This window comes from Arvicola amphibius, chromosome 17, assembly GCF_903992535.2.
Source record: "Arvicola amphibius chromosome 17, mArvAmp1.2, whole genome shotgun sequence".
Lineage (NCBI taxonomy): Eukaryota > Metazoa > Chordata > Mammalia > Rodentia > Cricetidae > Arvicola > Arvicola amphibius.
In genome coordinates, this window is record NC_052063.2 from 14,910,474 (window position 1) to 14,929,005 (window position 18,532).

The window sequence follows — 18,532 nt, forward strand, 5'->3', positions numbered from 1 at the left end:
ATAGAAGAATTGAGTGTGAGAAGTTTCCCTCTTGGTCGTATGTTAACACAATCCTATAGAGTGTGATCTGTTCACTCTCAGTCAGTTCAGTACAGTTTTTTTCAGGACCCTCTTAGCTAGCTGAGCACCTTGATTGTGAGATCCATGAGTTATTTAGCAGTCTGAGTCCCAGGGGCTGACTTATGGTGCCGAGAGGCACGCACTGACCTGGAAAGGGTCGCAAGTATGTTATTTAAAGGAAAAGGCTAAAAACCACCATGAGACTGCCCGTTACTGACATTTAGAATTGGGGTATTTTAGGATCAGCTCTTTATGCTCAGAATTAAATAAATAATTGGTTTAAGAAATTCCTTTTTGGAAAGAATCAGATTGTAGGGCTAGCGAGATAGTTCAGTTGATAAAGTGTTTATCTCCAAAGTATGGGGACTTAATTCGGGCTCCCTAGCAATCACAGAAACATCCTAAGCATGATGCCATGGAGTTGTAGGTCCTTGCACGAGGGGGGAAGAGAAAAAAAAAAGGATCCTTGGGATTTGCTGGCTAGCTATTCCTGATGCATCTTTGACCTCAGAATCGTGAGCTGTCGTAGTTTTCCTTTCTTTCTATGACAATCAGGTGTTCTGTTACAGCAACAAGACAACAGAGAAGGTATGTTAAGGAAGGCGAGAAGAGGCTGTGTGTGCACGTGATGGAGAGGTAAGGTAGGTTCTGGTTAGAAGGATGGGATGTCTCCCGTCCTTGATTGCTCCTCCAGCTGTGCTCTCTGGTGCCTCACTGGGGCAGCCTCTAGCTGGAATGTTTTGGGAGAAAGCGCCAAGGCAGTTTTGTGCCTGCCAAGCGTAATTTCCATGATGAACTCTCAACCCATCTCTTCTGTAATTTCATCATTTCAGCCGTTATAAAAAAATGAATATGTAAACGGAGGTCAAAAGGTCTGTGCTTTGATAAGACAATTGATTTAGAAAGTTAGAGGCATGCCCTCATTTTCCCCGATACAAACCTTCCCCTAATTTAAAATCTGTCATCACTCAAATGAGTTTGGGAGTGAAAAAGTTAGCAGAGATTTGTGAAATTTCTCCGTCAAAAAACGTGTTTCAAATATCATACTCAATTAGAACTGGGCACCCAGCTGTCACTTATTCTTGTCAATTTGACCAATTATAGATCTCCATAACAGTCCACATCAATTGCAAAAAGAAGCCTTTTTGATGAGGCCGTGATAGCTACATTAACGTATAGATATAAGGGTACGTATTTCTAATACAATTGAAAATTGTATTGGTTTGGACAAATGGCAGTAGTGGCGTTTCCTCTAGGGTCTATGTCCTCTCCAGCCACTAGCAGCTGGCTAGGTTTTCAGTACCGGGCATGAATTCTCTCCTACTGACTAGATCTCAAATTCAATTAAACAGCTTGCAGTTGTTCCTTCGAGTGCTGCCTTGAACCACTGGGGATATCTTGCCAGGCCGGACACTGTGGTTTGCAGGTTTCACGGATGGGAAGGACTATTGATGGCTTTTCTCCTTCAGTCACTTGCGCATCGCCTTTCGAGACGGTGAGATCAAGTGACAGTAATCTACCCTGTTTGAGGAAGCTATTGGACCCCCCACCTTGCCCAAAAACTAAATGGGAGGCTTCTGCTAGATGGCTGTGGCTCTTGGGTGGGATGGGAAGAGCAGGGCTTTGGTACCCTCTATGGCATACCTACATTTAATATCTCTCTCATTTATGTATGTGTATATATTATAGATAGTTATTTGTACATACATATCCGCATATATGTATGCATTTTGAAGTTTTCTGGTAAAATAATATTTCAAACTCTTGAGTTTTATCTTTCTCTCCTCCCTCTTTACTCCTCTGTATTACCCTACCTCCCCTTACTCAGTGAAAACCTCCCCCTGCTTTTCCCATTTCCTCCCTTACTGCAATGTTTCTTACTATTCCCCTTGCTGGAGCTCCTTCTTCTCCTCCTCCCATAGCCCCTTTCTACTTTCTTGGTATCTAAAATCACTAAATGCTTATATACTCAAATCAAACCCTTCAAAGCTTAGACTCACACAGAAGAGAAAGCATGTGTTTTTCTCTCCGGGTTCCAGAAATTGAAGACAGAGAGAGCAGAAAGAACCAAAGAAAGAACCAGGAAGCCTATTGCTAGATGGTATCTTCTAGACATAACAGGGAAACTGCACCCACGACATCGGAACAATGCAGTTTCCTAAACGAGACCCGCAGAATGACATCACTAGCCGTACCTTTTCTTGCTCTCCAGGCTAACCAATCAATCAGCTCTGAGATCGGTGAGAGATTGTGTCTAAAAAAGTAAGGCGGTAGAGGAAGGCATCTGGAATCGAACTTTCCCTGCATTTGAACACACATTGCTCCTCCAGCACCACTCACATGCACGGAAATAGAAATCAAGTATAAGCATGGGAGGACTAAGAAAGGAATGAGGGAGGTAGTAGGAATTACAGTGATTAAATAAGACCAATAAATAATATATTCAGGAGGAGAAATGGTGGGTAGTTAATAATGGTGCTAGAACAATTGAGGGGAAAATGGACAATATTTATTGGCTTAAGGAAAAATAATTGAGTGCTGGCATACATTTTTTAGTCAAATAGTGTTTTATTTTCACTAATGTATAGCTCAGCTTCCCTCCATAGTCATAGCATATACATCAATTAGCGCTGTCACTAAATCGAAATCCAAAGTGTCCTGGATCCAGACCCTAGTGAGTCTTAGGTTTGCATTAGAATTTGGTGTCAATTTGGAAACATTTTGAACATATTGCTTCAACTACAAAAAAGCGACTGAAATATTTATTGGCACCTTAAAGATAATAACCAGGTCTGTTTTCCCACCCGCACTATAATTTTCCCCTAATATACATTACAAAATTATAGATCGTAGTCAACTGAATTACAGTTTGGAATACCAAGTGATAGATTTTCAGCATTGTATCTCACTTGGGAATGGGTTTTAAAGACTGAATCTAAAACAAAAATAGAAGCAACAATGCCCTTGAAAATGACCCTTATGTGCAGTCTGGGGCTGCCTTTCATTAAACCTAGTAAATTATCGCTTCAGCCTTGGGTCAGACAGAGCTCCCTTCCCTTGGATCAGCATTAGGCTGACAGCTGGCTTACAGGGAAGGCACTGAAGGGCCATAATAGTCAAGGCAAGATGTTCCCTGAATGTCTGAAAGGGAAGATCACACAGCGCAGCAAGATGTGGTTACTCAAGCCGAGGACAGGGGTGACAACTGGGCAGCAGCAGCACAATTCTATCCTCCACTTCCTGCTACCCCAGAGCCATAAACGCATCCTGTGGATGACAGACAAGCAGTTGCGATTTCTCTCTAACCTTACACATGCACAATTGAATGCATTTATGTTACAGAAGCACACGCTGCTCTCTATTCTACTCTAATATTTACCAGATGGCATCAGTGAGCTAGATTCTTTAACACTATGAACATCTTTTCACAAACATATGTGAGAGTTAGGCTTGCTATTGCTTAAGGAATTTTTTAAATGTATCCATTTAAATATGCAAGCCAAGTAAACCCAAGTAATTTGACAGAACTTTTGCCCAAATTTTGATAGAGGCATGACAATGATAATAATTTTTAAAAGGATACATTATGGGGTCAAAACATCCAGAGTGGTTATAGTCTAGTCTTGCACAATACAGCTGTGATGTGTGACAAGAATCTGGAAACATCTGCTTTTCTCTGATATACAGCTGGAAACCCATGGGAAGGGATGTTGCGAAGCAGGGTGACCATACTGGATGGACAAACTGCTGCTTTATACTCTGAAATCCAATTATCTTGGCAATTAAGATAGAAATATTTGCTGGGTAAACACAAAAGTAGAATCTCTCTCCAACACAGGTTCAGAATATGTCCTAACATTTATCCCACACATTAGCTCAGTGAAGTTTTTTGTGTGGGTGCTGAAAGCAATTTTATTTACTACATACAGATATACTATGCACAAATCAATGATGTGTTCAGCTCTATGAGTCAATAACTAAAATTAAAAATAATTATTTTTCCCTTCCTGCAATGAGCTCACCATGTAGCCAATTATGGACAAACTTCCTGGGTTCCTTGTAAATAAAAACACAATTAAGTGTGCATTGAAGACAGAGAAATGCAGCCTTCATTTTCCCTCAGCCTACGCTGACTTCTGTACCTTCCCAGACTCATTGATTTTCTCAGTCTTCAAAATTTTTTGAAGAGAAGTGTATAAAACAGAATTGAAAATCAATGAGAGAAGAAAGAAGAAAAAGGAAGGAAGGAAGGAAGACAGAAAGAAGGAAAGACAGGAGATAAAGAGAAAGACAAGGTCCAAGATGCAAATAAACTACACTAATAAACTTTTGAAAGTTAGAAAAATCTGGTAGCATAGTAAAGTCATGTGGTTATAGTTTAAATAAACCATACGATTTACGGCCATGAGGAATTAAACTTGAAGCAATGAAAAACACCGAGTTTGGCCTCTGTGTATGTTTAGAGACCAGGACATTCATTAAACGGAGTAATGATAATCCGAGGACCCCAGACGTGAATTTATTTTACTTTGTGGAATATATCTCTCTCGCGATGATATCTGCTGTTCAATAAATCAGTGTGGAATTGTAAAAGCTTCAGTTCAGTGTAGCTAACAATTCAGGTCCATCTTGAAATACCAGTCCATTGATTAGTCTCTACTTTTCTAAAGCCTATGTTCAAGGCTGAATTATGAAGAGGCAGGTTTTAACTGGGCACTTTGCAAAACAAGCAATAAAATCTCTTCACATAAATTAATGCCAAAGTATCCAGTCTAAAGGGAGTTTTGAAATGTTAGATAGCACATAGAAGCATCCCATTTCACCACACACTGTCATAGAACTATACAGAGACACAGAGATGTTACATGTGAAAATGCCCCAATAAAGGCCTCTATAAACTTTATATAAATCAACCAAAGCAAGTCAATTTTGTCTTGTTGATGACAAAGCTATACTTACAACTGCCCTCAGATAAAGTAATAAACAATGAGATGCAACTGAATATTTATCCAATTCACGCTTGTGTGTCTACTTTCTCGTTGGGTTTGGTTTTGAACTAGTATTCCTTTAAGCACCCTTTATCCCAATTCGATAGATAAATAAACTGTTTCTGATAAGTTAGGTCACTCATCAAAGGCTACACCAGTTTGGGATTATTCTGAGGATACATAAAGCTTCTGGTTACAAAGAGTTCTCTATTCTCTTCCTCTGTTTCTGAAAAGAGATCACCTTCAGGATTGGTTTTGCAGAAGATGCTGTATTTCCTAATAAAAGGTCAGTTTTAAACACATTACATTACAGTTGTGTTGTAGGAGGCCGCTTGTTTGTTCCCTGGTTGCTCAACCCTGAAATAATCACATAGAAACCATAATATTTGCAATACTGCTTGGCCAATAGCTTAAGTGTATTTCTGGCTAACTCATATCTTAAATTAGCCCATCTCCATTAATCTGTGTATTACCACGAGGCTGTGGTAAAAGTTCTGGTGTCTGTTTCCAGAAGGGCTACATGGCTTCTCTTGACTCTGCCTTCTTGTCTTCTTTCTCCCCTCATTCAGTGTTGTATGAAGGCTGCTTGTTTGTTCCCGGTTGCTCAGCCCTGAAATAATCACACCAAAACTATATTAATTAAATCACTGCTTGGCTCATTAGCTCTAGCTTCTTATTAGCCAATAATTCTTATGTCTTAATTTAACCCATCTCCGTTAATCTGTGTATCGCCACATGGCAGTGGCTTACCGGGTAAAGTTCTGTCCAGCTCTGGTGGGGCTGCATGATTGCTTTTTGACCCTGCCCTCCTCCTCCCAGCATTCAGTTTAGTTTTTCCCTGCCTAGCTCTGCTCTACTCTATCAACAGACCAAGGCAGTTATTTTATTAACCAGTGGTATTCACAGCATACAGAGGGGAATCCTACATCAATTCAGTACAGTTTCCCCTGCCTAGTTCTGTTCTGCCCTGGTATAGGCTCAAAGCAGTTCTTTGTTAATCAATGGTAATCACAGTATAAAGAAGGGAATCCCACATTATAGTTGATTGTAGATGGAGAAGGAAAGAGAATGAGGTTCTTTGAAGTGTTTCCCTTGTATTCTTGTGTTTCTGAAAATGTTAATTACAGTATAAAGAAGAGAATATACAAAAGAAATGCCCGAGTCACTGTTCTACTGCCTCTGAAAAGACAACACAACAAAGGCAACTCTTATAAAAGAGGCATGTGTTTGGGGTGGGGGGCTTCTCTTTTTAGCTGGTTAGTCCATTATCATCATGGCAGGAAGCAGACAGGCATAGTGCTGGAACAGTAGCTAAGGATTTGCATCCTGAGCCACCAGCAGCAAGAGAGACACTCAGCTTGGCACTGGCTTTGGGTATCTCAAAGCCCACCCACAATGACACACTCCTGCCAACAAGGCCACACCTACTCCAACAAGGCCACAACTCCTAATGCCTAATCCCTCTAATCCTTCTCAAATGTTTCCATTCCCTGGTGACTAAGCATTTAAATATAGATGAGCCATATAGGGACCATTCTCATTCAAACCATCTCAAGAAACATTTCCTATTTGCCTCTAGATGCTGATTTCACATTGCATCCTACTTGGAGAACATGAAAGAGACACTTTCCTTGATGCCATTTTTTACCTTACTTATGGAAGTGGGTTCCATCGAGGAGCCTAGAAAGGGGATCGCAAAGCCTGCACAACATAGGTACCACTTGACTTCTCAGAATCTGCCTCTCCTTGGATCTCCCTCATCATCCTTGGACTCTTAACACATGAAAGTAGGGCGGGATCAACAGTGTAATTGATAACTTAAAATCTAAATTGGAGGATGGAAGTCACAGAGTCTCATTCTAGTGTACCAGTTTTTATTGAACATGGCTTTTTATAATTATAGAGCCTTTTGTTCATGTCTTGTCCTTGGAACATTATCCAGGAAGGCTCCCCAGATATTTCCAGAATCTCTATGTGATCTTTTTTTTTTTGACACTAGGAAAGCAGAACTTTATTGCCTCAAATAAAATGTATTAATAAAGTTGAATCTACTTAAAAGATTCTAATAAAAATTTTCAAAGGTAAAAATACGAATATGTGTTTTTAATTTTTTCCCGTGACTAAAATGAGAAAATTTCTAACCTGCTTGAGACAAAAAGAAAAGGCAGTAATAATAAAAAATTAGATAAGCCTATAAAATTTGCTGCCTGACAGTGACAGTTTTTTTTATAACCACAAAACTTTGACACATCATAGCTTAAGAATATGCTTTCAAAATGTCTAATTGCTAGCTGAGAGAAAGACAAGAATCTGCTTTGCATTCCAAGCTTCCATCTGTTAGCTGATTGATTTAGTATGAGTTTGCTAATAATGATTTTATTTTTCAAAACGAACATTTTGAATAAAGATGTGAAAACACACTTCTCCTTTCTGCTGATGGCTCTGTTGTGGTAATAACTCCGAGCTAGGCAGCTCTCAGTCCACCATGGTAGAGCATCCTCCCTGGTCAGGAGCTTTCTCTGAACCCTCTGCTTTTCCTTCACACCTGCTATTTCAGGAGTCACTGCTTGCAGCCTTTAGGAAACACGGGCTCTATGAACAGAGGGACCAATCAGATGTCTTCATTTGTCATCAAGTTTCTGTACCCCCGTCCCCCCCCCCACACAACTGGTTGGTATAAGACAACAGATAAACTTCCACATAGACAACAGATCACGTTTCGATGAAGAAATAAATATTAGAATCAGCTAGATTTATGACAGTTATTAAAGAGCTCCCCAATGTCACTGTCCTCAGTAATATCAATTTGTCGGTTTTGTTTTAGGAAGCATGTTTTTCATTGTAATGGATTGCTTATGGTATCCAGAGACAATCTGTGTAAAGCTTATAACACACTACCTGGAACACAGTGAGAGCTCAACAAAAACACTTTTGGGGACATCATCAATCACTCTTGAAGTTACAATGACATGTTCATTGTATTCTTGATACGGCCTTGAAAACATGCTACCAAAAGGCATTTCAAAAGCTACTTACTTTTTCAACTTTACTTGCAAGTCTTTTCTCCCCTGCTAATGTTTCTGGAATTTGGGGATGTCTCTTCTTAGTTGCCATATGATACCATGGAAATTGGGGGGGGGGAGACACATTAGGCTTCTTAATCTCATTAATTCAAAAGCAATTAAGAATGGGTTCCGGCAGAAGTTTGAGGAAAATTTTGTAAAGGTTTGAAAGAACAACTCCCAGGGCAAGCAAACTAAATCTCTGCAGCTGCCCAGAGAAGGAGAACAGAGGAGTGAAGGAGGAAAGGCCAGGCCATTTGAGTTTCTAGCATAGTGGTCCACAGGACAGCAGCCAACCACATGGTATAAGGAGGTTAGAGAAGGAGGGAAAAAAGTTCAAAGTTTGAGGGAAATCATTCTTAGATTCTGGCCAACCTCTTAAAGAAACAGAAGAAAGGGAGAAGGAGAAGTTGTTTCTTTGTGTGACTGGATACTGAGAAAGGTGGACAAGACCCAATCGGCCCTTATGGATGCTCAGCTCAGAGGAATTAAACCGGGGGCAGGAATTCTGGGAAGAAAAAGTGTCTCATTAGAAGATTAATTGTTCCACCTATCTTTTTAGCAAGGCTTAAAGTGAACCCATCTTCCTAGGGGTGGTGCCCTCTCTAGGTGAATGATCCAACCCAACTAGAACGTTAAGTCTGCAGCCAGGCCAGAGATTTGGTTCTCTTGACCAGAAGTCTACCCTTATTGGGGTTTTGTTGCTACTTTAACACTATACCTTAGTCACAGAGAGTTGAGATTCTCCCAGAACACCAAACCCAGCTGGCTGCCTCATCCTTACATACACAATATTTCCCTTACCTTGAAGCCTGTTGTTTCCTAGAACGCTTAGCATGCTGACTCCTATTTCAAGCCTTCACTAGCAGAGTTAATTTGTGTCTCCAGGCACTTTGAACATAGCACTTTTAGTAGTTTTGTTTTTATTGATTTCTCCCATCTCAAGCTTCTGAAGAGCAGCGCGTAGCCTGTCACAGACATTTGGGGTGTGCGAATCCGTTGCACAGGGGTCAGCCTTGCTTTTAACACAATATGGATTTTTCATACAGCGCTTTATTTTTCTTTTGCAGGAGAACTTCATTTGCTGAGAATGGTATCGGGATTGATGGATGTTTCCCTCCCACTTCCTGCCAAGCCTCACCAGATGTAGATGTGGCACTAATGCTTTGTGTAGCCCGGCGTTGGTTGCCAGGACTGGCTTTTGGAAAGACTAGAAAGAAGCCTGTGTTGTGTCAGTTCCTGCGGAACATCAACAAACCCAATTGGAGCTGCTGCTCTCACAGACTGTCCAGCGACAAATACAAGGCCACTTGGGGTCTCTGGGCCGATGCCTTGGTTGGCTCTCAGCTGATACACTACAAAGTTCTTGTCTTTTGAAATTGGCTCATCTGACTGGGAGCACTAGGGCTGGCTTTTCTGGAGAGGGCAGGAAGTGTGAAATGCTCACTGTGGATTATTTTGTTCTCTGCTGTATGAATTTCTTAAGCCCAGTTATGACTGAGTTCCATCTAGGCACAAACATTTGAGACTGAAAGTCACAGGGAGTTTTCCTAGGCTTCTTAGGAGACATCCTAATTCTCTGCTTGATAAGAGACATTTAGAACTGATATTGGGATGAGGCCAAGGGAAGCAGTTAAACGATGTTCAAAGTCTACAGGGCTTCTCCAAGCAGCCTTATCCAGAATGAAAGGTTTTCTGAGGACACAAGATGTCTGCAGTAACAGCAAGAGGGACTAAGATCACTACTATTAACCGACTGTTACTTTCTTCTTTAATGCTTTAACTTCCTTACTGTAAATGGAGGTAACACATAGGGTGCTGTTGGGGTTAAAACAGAAGAGAATACACGTTAAGGCGCCTAGAGTCGCCGTTAAAGAGAAAGTGCCACATTTTTCTTCGGGTCACTGCAATTATCATTAGCTAAAGTATTATTGCTGTCATCATTGTGTTTGCTTTCGTATGGTTTTAAGCTAGGAAAGGCATTTGTAGCTACTAGCAAATGCCTTGGATTCTTGGAATGGTTTTAGTTTTCTAAATTAAGGCTACTGCGATTTGTATTTCAAATGTTAACTCCAGCATTTAACACTCTGTCTATAAGGGTGGCTTTTTCAGATGGTGAAAGGGCTTGGCCAAGTAATCTGCTGCTTCTTGGCTATCAGAGAAGATGGCACAAAGCTAATGGCAGTGATGGCCTACCCTGAGGGTATGTCTGGATAGTGACTCCATGTCCTTTCTTTGGATAACACCTTTCCTCCTCTTTCCCTTCCTCCGTCCTTCCCTTCCTTCCTCCCAACCTTCCCTTCTTCATTACAAACCCTTTCAAAGGGTCTTAATTCTTCAGTTAAAACCTTCTTAGGGCTGCTGTCTCCTATAAACATCAAAAGACCTATTTTAATGCAGACCTTTATATAAATGCTTGTATATAACATTCTGTCGAGAAAGGAGAAACTGGAAACATTTTTAAAGCAAGAGTTACTGACTCCTGACTGATATGGCAGTCAGGATGAACTTGAAGAAGAAAATACAGAGAAAGAAAGAAGCGGGAAGTTGCAAACCAATTGGCAGAACTGAGCTAAATCTTTGAATCTGCCTGGGAAACAACACATCACATATAAACTAAGTGTAAATTCTGAACTTGTCAGGTGCCTCTAGATTCCTTATGTCCCAAATGGCATAATAGTCCATACGTAACTTAACTTAGGAGGTGTTAGTGACCAAAAGAAGGGTTGAAGCATTTAAGTTTTAATATGAGGGCTTACATAAATTCAAGTCAATCTCTGAACATTTAATACCATTGGTACGGAAGAGTGTAAGCATATCTGGCCTTTAAAAATCTCTAAAAGGTGTGTTGCATTGAGTAAGGAATGTCTGTCCTCACATGAACTCATTGTACAGCATAAGCACTTAAAAGCAGGGCTATTTGTAAGGAAATGTGCAGCCTTGCCAAAAAAGAGACACCAGACACTTTCAGGTGGCTTAAGCCCCAGATCCCACAAATACATTTAGGTGCTCAGTTCATTGACATCCTGTGGTTGGATTTGAAGGCCTCTGCACAAAACCAAAGGAGTGTAGCTGATGTATGTACATGGTAAGATCAGGTTCGTTTCATTCCTGTAATCTGGCCCTTTCCAGAGTAGCAAAAAGAGCCCTGTGAGGTTTAGCCTTCCAGCTAAAGACATGGGTTTTCAGCTCAGCTGCCTTGTAGTTTGCAACGTGATAGGGTAGAATCAGAGTGAGCATGGGCAATGTGCCAGGTGAAATCCACACGTGCAAGAATGCGGGCCGTGGGGCAAGGGAGCATGGCCAGGCACACTTTCTACAAGGGCAACGCTGTGTTTCAGGATGTCGTGGAAAAGAAATATGTTTTCCAAGATTTTGGAAGAAGGTATACCCATTATGTGAGCAAGAAGCGAATCTCCTTCAAGAATTCTTTGATGGGTTTCTATTAAATTGATTTTATAAATAGAGATGATTTCTAGGAGTCATTGAGTTTAGACAATCAATGCTTTTCAAGGTATACTCAGGATGAGTCTTAGTTGGGGTTTCTATTGCTGTGAAGATCCACCATAACTATAGCAACTCTTATAAAACAAAGCTTCAATTGTGGTTGTGGCTTACAGTTCGGAGATTCAATCCATTATCATCATAGCAGGGAGCATGGTGGCTTGCAAGCAAATATTGTTTTGGCTTCGTCTTGATCAGAAGGCAACAGGAAGTAGACTGTGTATCACACTGAGTGAAACTTGAGCAAAGTAGACTTCAAAGCCCACCCCTACAGTGACACACTTCCTCTGACAAGGCCACACCTACTCCAGCAAAACTATACCTCCTAAGAGTGCCACTCCTTTTGGGGAGCATATTCTTTCCAACCACCAAGGGATGTTAGTAGTAAAATGAATGGATAAATTATGAAGGCAAATAAGAATCATGAATATCTTTATGGGAGCCAAAAGCATTAACAGAAGAGCTATTCTTAGACCTCATACCTTATATGGTGCTCATGTAAGGATAGGATGCGCATAGCTGTCTGAACATCTCATTATGATGTCATCCTCCAGCTTGCGTGTGCCACTTTTCCTCTTGTTTTTCTTCAAGTCTTACAAGGTGCACACATCACAGAATTTACTCTGTTTTGTGCTAGCTCAGTGAGATCTACACAATAGCATGTTTTTCCCAAGAGTCTCTTCTTCTACATCCCTGTCCAACAACTTAAAGGGAGGCTTCCTATGTCTGGCACTGGGGGTTTTGCTAGATACTGTATAGCTCTTGTGTGAAGCATAATCCCCAAACACCAAGTGATAGACTGCATTTAAGCATATATACATATGTATACTTATATATTTTATATATTATTATATGTTATATATTTATGTTTCTTGATGACTTTCTCAAATGTCCTTTGTGAACATTTTCCCTCCTCCCATTCTTTCCCTCTGTACTCCCTTCCCTCCCCATTCCCAATTAATGCTCTCCCCTCCCATTTTTCTCATTTCCAACCTTGTAACATCTGTGTCATAGTAACCTCCTCACTAGAACTGCCCCCTCCCCCTGACCTTCAAGGTCTTTTTTTAATCTCCTGGCTTCTATAGTTACTATAAATGTAACTAACTCCTCAGGTCACAGACCCTGAGGAGAGGTCACTACTGTTGCTTTCCTGAACCAGCATAATTTCTAACTGAATTCTAGGTATTTATCTTTAGAAGCAGAGATCCAAGAGCCTTCTTTTTACAGCAGACAGAAACCAACCCAAAAACACACAGCTTCTCAAAATGCAGAGAACAACTGAGCCTGGCATGTCCAACCCCAATCAGTATATCAGTCACACAACCGTTACAGTTCAGGGTCCCAGAACACTTCAGAAGGCAGGGACAGAAGATTGTAAGAGCCAGGGGACTGGGAAGTTGGTTGGCTGTGGGATAATGTCTTCTACATGCCACAAGGAAACTGTGCCCACGATTCTCAAAAATTAAGTCACATAAACAAAACTTGCACAGTAACACCACGCAATATGCCAGTGTGTCTGGGGGAAATTTCCCAGTTCCTACCGCTTATACCTTATATTCCTTATACACGAAGTATAAGCAATTAATGGCCTCTAAGAAAACGAGAATCAGTCTTCTCCAGGCATGAGTCCTCTGCTAAGTTAGCCAATTAATTTACAGTTCCGCTTTCAACAAATGCACACATAAGCAATGCTAAATGGGCTAGCAGGCTATGTTTCTACATACATGTGTATATATAAGATATACACACATATATAACATATATAAAATTAAATAATAATATGTAATACAGCACACATATAATCATATAATTAAAGAAGAGATCATGAGTTTGAGAGGAAGGAATACAAGGAGCTGCAAAAGGAAGAGAGAATATTATAAATGATATAAAATACAACACTTACATATAAAGTTCTCTAAAAATTAATTATAAAGTTATATTTTAATTAGATTACAAACTAACACATTCTTATGAGGCTTCTGTAACCAACATTTGATTAGCCACTCTATCCCTTCTGTCCCTCATCTCCCTGCCCATCCCTGCTTAAACTTCTAACTCTCAACATACCCCCATTCCTTCATATCACATGTGCTAATCTTTCTCCCAAATCTGTTCAAAGTAAACCTTAGTACTTCCTCCTATAAATAACCCAATGGACTTCACCATCACTGAGTGACATACCTAAACCCACAGAGCTTGTAACCACAAGTAGGGTTTTTCCAAACTGAGATTCAGCCTGTTTCTTTTTTCTCTACCACATGCTTAGGGCTTGCTTGCCAAACTTGAAAACCATCGCAAGCAGGGAAGCGTATCTTGAAATGCTACTAATACGGAGTTTTAGGTGATTTATATGTTCACTATATTTCATTTGGCATTTGGTTAAATAAAGTTCAGAGTCATTGGCTTTCAGGTGACACATTAGCAAGGTTGTAGACTACTCAAAGGAAGCGAGCAGAAGCCAGCCACTAGAAAAAACTCTGGATAAGCGTCTGTGTCTGAGAAAAAAGAAGGACCTAGAACTACAATTATAATAAAAACAATGATGATGATGATGATGATAATAATGATAATAATTCTTTTCTGGGGAGTAGCACAAATACATGTGATTTCTTGTTATTCATGGAATAACCTTTTCAAATTAGTTATTTATGTATTGTAAAATAGAAAAACTCTGAAACTTAGTTCAGTTTTAGTTTTAGGTCCACGAATAACTCATAATTGTTAAGGAGTAGCTCCAGGCTTGATGTTTTACAAAGCCCACACCCTATGACATAGTCATCCTGGGGATTCAATCCATGGGCTTGTTAGGTAAGGTAAACGCCCAGTCACTGAGCCGTATCCCCAGGGCAGAAGGAAGCATGAGTATCAGCGCCACACTTCCATGTGTGTTAAGACAATTCAAGGAAGGGGAACCAAGGGGTACGTGATATGCTTGGGAAGTACTAAGGAAGAGATGGACATCAAATTGGCTTCTACAGGAAGATGAACTTCATGCATGCCAAAAAAGAAAATGGGAAGCATGGTGGATAAGCATGTAGAAAAGAAACAAAAGAGTGGAACTAAAGAAAAATCAGGTGGCAATCACAGCGGAGACAGTGCATGCCCACAGTCTTTATCGACTGAGCATCTCTCTAATTTATAATGCAGCCATAGGGTAATACGGTAGACAGTATAGTTTAAGGTCTAGCACAGAAAACCCAGAGCATGTGTCTCAAGTACGATCATTGTTAAGAAAGGTATGACCTCATATGTAGCAGAAAGTTGGGCATCCTGATCTGAGAAGGCAATACGGGCTTTCCAAGGGAAGCGACAATAGAACTGAACTCAAAAGGGTGAAGGGGTTTACCGTGATGAGAGAAGGAACAGAATTCCAGAGACAGAAATATCATCTGGAATGGTACTGAGTCAGAAAAAGACATGGAGTGCACAGAGAAAGCAGAAATACACAGAACAGATGACTGGCAGCATCCATGTGGACTTTAGTTCAATGACTGCAGCTAGTAAGTGTTTTCTTCCCTTTCTTTCCGTTCCCTCTAGAATGACTTTGGACAGTTTCTCACCTTTCGGCTAGAGAGGCATTTTCAAAATGTAAACCTTCCCATGCCATGAATTCCACAATGGTCCCCCACTGCCCACCCAGTAAAGGTCACATTCCCAGCATGGGGTGCTTAGGAATCTTTAGTTCCTTTGCCTGTGCTTCCCACCCCTCCAGCCCTAAATGCCAATGACTCTGTTTATGGCCCTTCAAAGCAGTCATGCTCGTTCACCTACTTATGTCTGTGCCAACTGCTATTTCCTTTGCCTAGGATGCCTTGGACTGCCTGGAAAACTGCCACTCAGCCTTTCATGGAACTCAGAATCTGTGGTTTTTAAAGAGAGGTCAGCAAGCCATAGCCGTGATTCAAATCCAATGTGTTGGCTCTTAAAGGATGCTCTCAAACATCTAAGAACGGCTTTTGCATTTTTTAAAGTTAAAAGTAAACCGAAGGAATATTAGATTGTGATGTGTGAAAACGAAATCGAATGCAAATGCCAGAGGCCATATAAATGTGACATTTTAGAATGTGGCCAAGCTCATTTGGTCGCATATTGTTTTTGTACTGTGACAGCTGAGTTGTAACAGATGACCTCAAAGCAGAAACTATTACTGCTATCTCATCATTTGTAAGATAAAGTGACCAAGCCCTGCTTTATTCCTGTCTCTCCAGGGAGCTTTCTGGACATCTCTGTGAAATACTGTGTTTTCAGACAGAATCCCATGGCATACCTCGCACCCAGGTACTACTAGCTGAAGTCAGTGCTTGGTTTTGTACATGCATGTACCCCGATATCTCAGTATTTGAACTTCCTCATGTGTACCAAGGAGGCGAAACCACCCCTGTCTACACGAGTCTATGAAGACCAAAGTAGCTAACAGCATAAGTGTTTAGAACGAAGCCTGGCAGACAAGAACAGTTTGATGTACTGCCTACATCAGCATCTTCCTGCTGATGCAGCTTATAGATTCATCTGCTGTTACACATTACTGCATTTTAGTTATTTCCTTGTGCTACATTTTCTTAACTTGCAAAAGGTGAGTTTTAATGGATGCTTTTTGAGTGAAAAAAATGAATGAATATGAACAGAATCATCCCTGTGAACTGAGAAGAAATGTGTGCTGTGTGGAGAATCATTACCAGCAGTCAATACCCTTGTCATCTCTTTTGCGCTATTTTCCTTTATGACTTTAGCTGGATTCCTAAAAGGCAATAAAACCATGAAACATTTGCATTCAAATGCAAGAACATAAGACATTTTTTTGAAACCAAACTAGAGGGCTATATTACATATGAAGGTCTTATAAGTGAGTGCCAAGTAACTAAATATGAACTTTTATTGCCTTGAGGACCATTTCCTGACTTTTATTAGAACCGTTCTAGGAAGCATATTCACACTTTCTGATGTCCTGGTGCTCTTCTATAAACCTCTTTTCATGTCTTCTTGATGCCTCCTGCACATGAGCCTGCCGTATTCAACTCAGCTCGAAAGCAATAATAGGTATTATCATAATGTAAGAAATTAGGACTAAATATAAACCTTAAAAGACCAAAACAGAGAGAGAGAGAGAGAGAGGAGGAGGAGAGAGAGGAGGAGAGAGAGAGAGGCGAGAGAGACGGAGAGGAGAGGAGAGAGAGAGAGAGATAGACAGACAGAATCCATAGAGCTTGTCGGAGAGTTTTCTCATATCTGTACAGGGGATTCAGATTATCATTTCCCTTCAATTATTGGGGTATGTTCCTGCAATCTCTTTCTGGAAAGGATTTACAAATTCCATAGACTAGTGAATAAAAAAGTAGAACAGTGATTCTCTATCTTTCCCAATGTTGTTGACGCCTTTAATATAGTTCCTCAGGTTGAGGTGACCCCCCAACCATAAAATACTTCATAACTGAAATTCTGCTAATGTTTTAAATCATAATGTTAATACCCATGTTTTCCAACAGTCTTGGGTGACCTCTGTGAAAGGGTCATTTGTCCCCCAGAGGGGTCATGATCCACAGGTTGAGAACTGCTGAGTTAGACGAACAAGCTTATGGCAGTAGCAGAGTTTTCATATCAGAAAAAAAGGGGTCACCTTTTGCCATGGACTCATGTCTGATTCTCACATGTGTATGTTAAACCTCAGAGGACAATTACTTGTGATCTCTGTGCAGTGTTGAATCATAATCAACTACACTTAAGTCCTTTTCAAGATCATACATGAGAGGAGAGAGGTGGGAGAAAGGAGAACGACCTTTTAATCCATTTATTAGCCTTGAACAGACAACAGCAGATCTGATGTTTGGTGGTAGTGGCAGAGGCCTGGGCTGGGGTTGTTCTAGAGCCATCAATACCATGGCATAGACAATCATTTAACACTAATAACCACCCTATGAAAAGGGTATAACTATCCCCTTTGCAAATGAGAAACTAAGAACTGATTGGTTATGCAAATTACATCACATAGTGGATGAGTAGCCTATCTGGGATTCAAACCCAGATGATCCTAGTCCTGTCCCTATAAATTGTTTCCAACATTTCTAGTGTAATTGCCATTGTTAATTAAACAGGTGTTATGCCACACACTGTGTTAAGAACTGTACAGCCAGTGTTACCTGTTTCAAATATGCTTCAGCTACCTCTCACTTCATAGCAGCACATAACAACTTAAAGACCATTTATTTGGTTCTTGAATCTACACTTTAGGCTGGGCCTTGTTCCACCCAATGTCATCTCCATTGAAGCCTGAAGAATCTGCTTTCAAGATGGTTCACTCACATGCTGGGAATTTATTGTTGTTCAGAGGTCAAGACCAGGAGCCCTTAACAGCTCATCCTGTGAGTGTCTCCATATGGCCAGGGCTTCCTTATAGCTCTTTGGCTGAGTTTCAAGATCAAGTATTCCCAGACAGAGCCAGCTGGAAGTTTTTACAACTTGCTCCAAAGGCATATGGTTCCTACTTCCCCCCTGTGCTACTGGCTGAAGCCATCCTAAAAGCCTGCTCAGGCACAAGGGGAGAGAATGCACAGTTAAGAAATACAGATTAATAAATAGTTCATTTATAATAATCAAACTTGTAGTGAGTTAATTAGATTCTAGATGTACAGAAACTACATTTCCACATGGATAGGTATTCTTTCAAACCTTTCAAAGACTTACAGAATATGGCATTTGAAATGTTTTAAGAACTTAAACAGTGAGACATGTCTGCTTCTGGCAGCACCAATCTAATTCAAGAGGATGACAGGCATCGAAGAGGCTCTTTATGGAATTTGTTAGCCATTTGGACAAGAAACCTCTCTTGCCTGGACTGCTTGATGGTATGCTATATGAACTGGACATGCAGGGCCCACAAAAAATGACTAGTGAACTTGCATTAAGAAGGTGAGATGGTTAGGG